The sequence below is a fragment of the Bactrocera tryoni genome, unplaced genomic scaffold (assembly GCF_016617805.1).
Source record: "Bactrocera tryoni isolate S06 unplaced genomic scaffold, CSIRO_BtryS06_freeze2 scaffold_64, whole genome shotgun sequence".
Lineage (NCBI taxonomy): Eukaryota > Metazoa > Arthropoda > Insecta > Diptera > Tephritidae > Bactrocera > Bactrocera tryoni.
This window is the reverse complement of record NW_024396310.1, coordinates 580210-584506: the sequence shown is the minus strand read 5'-3', so window position 1 is coordinate 584506 and position 4297 is coordinate 580210. Positions and strand designations below refer to the sequence as shown.

The 4297-nt window shown below is 37.6% G+C and overlaps 1 pseudogene; it reads right to left on the bottom strand.

Annotated features, from left to right (window-relative positions):
* Positions 1 to 1203: 1203 nt before the first annotated feature.
* The window catches only part of LOC120781349, a 9721-nt pseudogene continuing 6627 nt past the window's right edge, over positions 1204 to 4297 (bottom strand).

The following is a 4297-nucleotide window of genomic DNA, read 5'->3' as shown; positions in this document are numbered from 1 at the left end:
GGGTGCGAATCTTAGCTGCAGCAAGATAGTGGTCCGAGTCGATGTTAGGACCTCGGAGCGAACGCACATCTAAAACACTGGAGACTTGTCTTCCGTCTATCACAACATGATCGATCTGGTTGGTAGTTTTTCGATCCGGAGACAGCCAGGTAGCTTGATGAATCTTCTTATGCTGGAATCTAGTACTACAGATAACCATATTTCGGGCCCCGGCGAAGTCAATCAGCCTCAACGCATTTGGGGAGGTTTCGTTGTGGAGGCTGAATTTACCGACCGTTGTGCCAAAGATACCTTCTTTGCCCACCCTGGCGTTAAAGTCGCCAAGCACGATTTTGACATCGTGGCGGGGGCAGCTCTCATAAGCGCGCTCCAAGCGCTCATAGAAGGCATCTTTGGTCACATCGTCCTTCTCTTCCGTCGGGGCGTGGGCGCAAATCAGCGATATGTTGAAGAACCTCGCTTTGATGCGGATTTTGGCTAGACGCTCATTCACCGGAGTGAATGATAGTACTCGGCGCCGGAGTCTCTCTCCCACCACGAATCCAACACCAAACTTGCGCTCCTTTATATGGCCACTGTAGTAAATGTCACTTGGACCTACTTGTGTCTGTCCTTGTCCCGTCCATCGCATTTCTTGGACGGCGGTGATGTCAGCCTTCACTCTAACGAGGACATCAACCAGCTGGGCAGGAGCACCTTCCCAATTAAGGGTCCGAACATCCAGGTGCGTGCCCTCAAATCGTAGTCCTTATTTCGTTTGCCATGGTCGTCATCAAAAGTGGGTCTCTCATCCGAGGCTGATTGTTAATTTTCATTGGTAAGATTTTTTACGTGGCGGGTCCTAAACCCAGCGCACAACCCTGCGGAGGGGGTGTTTCGCCTTCTCACATTAGCTCGCCTTCGAACGGATGTTCTTAGGCTACCCAGAGGATACTTGGTCAAAAACCGGAAGTAGTGAGCTGCTTGAGCCATGTGTAAAATAATCGTTTCTGGCCACTCCCAAGTGAATATCGATCAGAGAACTTTCCTCACTTGCGTGATCTTCCACACATGACTCCATCCTCCACGGATGGTATTATAATGGATTAGTGGTATTAATATTTCACAAATGTTTGCTTATGATTTCACAATTAGCTTTATCTTCGCGTGAACGAAGGCTTGTGTTTGAATTTCGATTTAAATATTGTAAACTTAAATAATTTGTCACAGATGTTTTTGTTCTAACTTTTTGTCACCTAAAATGTAAAAATTTAAATTGTTAAAAAAATTTAATAGTGTAAAATGAAATGTGTGTACTTGCGACAAATATATTGGAAGAGGAAAACAATCCCGCCAGCAGTTGGCTGAAACAATTACCCAATATAATGTAAGTTTATTTATTTATAAATTTATTTAAGAAATACATAAAAATTTCTCAAAAAATATATAGATTTAAACAGTTATATAGAATTAACAAGCCTACATTTCAATACTTATTGGAAGTATTATAAAATGGCTTGCCAATGGCGCAAAAAATGTTTTGTAATTGACTCAGTTGTACAACTATCAGCTTGTTTGCGACTTTTTGGAGAAGGAGCGTATCAAAAAGGTATAGGCAGGCAAATGGATGTTGGCTTATCACAATCCAGCTTAAGTGAAATCCTTTCTGAAGTGTTGGACGTATTCGAGTCAAATCTCTGTGGATAACGTGGCCTACTAAAAAGGAGATGCAGGAAATAAATTTAAATTTTTACCAAAGATTTAATATTCCTGCCATCATTGGTTGCATGGATGACACGCAAGTAAAAATTATAGCTCCCACAAGTAATAAACACTTACACTACAACAGAAATTCTGCATCATATGAATGTTTTCCTGGTAAATTAAAGAAATTTTCTTGTGTGAATATGTTTGTTAATAAAAGTTTATTTAAAGGCATGTGATGATAAATTGAAGATAAGATATGTAGATGCTACACACCCTGGAGCCTGCAACGATTTGTTAATTTGGAACACCAGTCATTTAAGAACTTTAATGGATCAGGAGTATATCGGGGCACAAGAAACATTTGGATGCTAGGTACATTTTAATTAAATATTTTAATCATTAAATATATAAATTTTTTCATAGGTGACGCTGGCTATCCACGCCGAGCCTTCGCTGCTAACACCCCACCGATCCACGGCAGAAAGATCTTCCGAACGAAAATTCAATGAAGTACACGCAGGAGTTAATTTTTACATGAAGTAAAAATGAGTCAAAAGAATATATTTTAGAGCTGCACCGAAATGTTTACTTTTTCTTAATATTCTTAAGACTAACTTATTACATGGTTCTTACTGCTATTTTAACTAGAATGTTTACTTATTACTAATTGATGGATTGTTTGGATACAGATACATATTATTTTATTTGTTTAGGTTTGTTTACAAATATATATTTTGTTTAGATACATTTCCTTTGTGCTAAGATAAGGCTGTTGTGGTATTCAAACTCAAGGTTGTTTTGGTGCATTTTCTTTAATGTTGTTTAGATACATTCTGTTTTTATCATACGAAATGTCCTCATTTAAAAACATCAAGGCTTGAAGTCCGCGTAAAATTACTAAATATTGTAAGTGTTTGATTAATTTTTTATGTTTATATTTAATATCCTTTCATATAATATACTTAGTAATTTTTGCATGTTTCTTATGATGCTTTCTCTTTTCATATGATTTAGTTTTGAATAGTTTTTTGGAATTATTGGCTATGTCATTCCGTCAATTATCAATTGCTGAATTTTTTCTTTGACAAAGTCGATCCACGTCCATTGAGACTGATGGAGGTTGTCGTTGTTGAGATTGATCCTTGAGATTTCTTTTGATATTTGTTTAATATTTCCCATCCTTTAATTTGGTATGTAGTGATGCTGGGGTCTCCTATTTGTGGGAATGTGGGTTTTTTGTTTTATCTTTTCCAGGAATCAACGTTGTCCGCTGTTTCAGGGTCTATTGCGAATCTTGGTGAAAGTATTATCCACTATTTTAAGACCTATATTTATTTACCTTGTTCCCACTTTTTTTTCAGGAATTGTCATATCCGCTGTTCCAGGTCTCTGAGCTCTGAATCTTTTGCTGAGTTTGCCTGCTGTCCGTTTTTCAGGATCTGCTATTGATTCATTTTGGAAGTATTCTCTGCTGTAACAGGATTTATACATATATCCATTGTCATTTGTTTCTGCACTTTTTCATGTATTTGGTGCTGGAAGTCCCACTTTCTGTGTGAAATTTTAGTTTTATTCCTTTCTGGAATAAAATGTGGAGAAACTTTAGTTTGGTCAGTTGAGATCTCAGTTAATTTTTACATGAATTAAAAAAGAGTAGCGAAAGAGGAATATACTATTGAGCTACACCAAAATGTGTACTGTTTATTAATACTCTTAAGACTAACTTATTAGATGGTTCTTACTATTATACTAACTGCATATTATATTATTTGTTTAGGGTTTGATTACACATATGCTATATGTATTTTGTTGTAGTGATAGTCCATTTCTATTGTTCCAAGTCAAGTTTGTTTTGATGCATTTTCTTGAATGCTTTTTTGATACTTTCTGTTTTTATCATAAGAAATACGTTCCTTAACTCAAGCGCGGTTAATGTTGTGGAGAGAACAAAAATCGATGGAGATGTGTACTGGAAGCTAGGCAATTGCATTACGCTCCTAAAAAAGTTTCACAAATTATTGGCGTTTGATGTGCGTTACACATTTGTATATTATTATTATTTTATTACAAATGAATCTTCCCAGGCTGAAGTTTTTAAAGCAATACAGTTTGATGAAACTGAATCCAGCTCCTCCTACATACACATTGTTTGTCAAAAAAGTCTTGCGGTATTTTCGCTAGCTGGCGCTGAAAGCGCGTAGTTCTAGTTTTATTCGTCGCATCGGATTACGCTATACCTTTTTGGAAAGCTTATTTCACGCGCTAACACGTGTTTGATTGATTGTCGTTTCTTTTAAGTCGTTCGTGAGTTATAGCGTCGCAAACATGGAGCAAAATAAAGAGAAAATACGGCCTATTTTACAGTACTACTCGTACTACGATAAAGGCAAAAATGCATCTCAAGCCGCCAATAAAATTTGTGCAGTTTATGGACCCGATATAATTTCCATTTCCACCGCACAACGATGGTTTCAACGTTTTCGTTCTGGTGTAGAGGTGGTCGAAGATGCGCCACGCTCCGGAAGGCCTGTCGTCGAAAATTGGGATAAAACCGCTGAATTGGTCGAAAGAGACCGGCATAGTAGCAGCCGTAGCATCGGTCAAGAGCTGG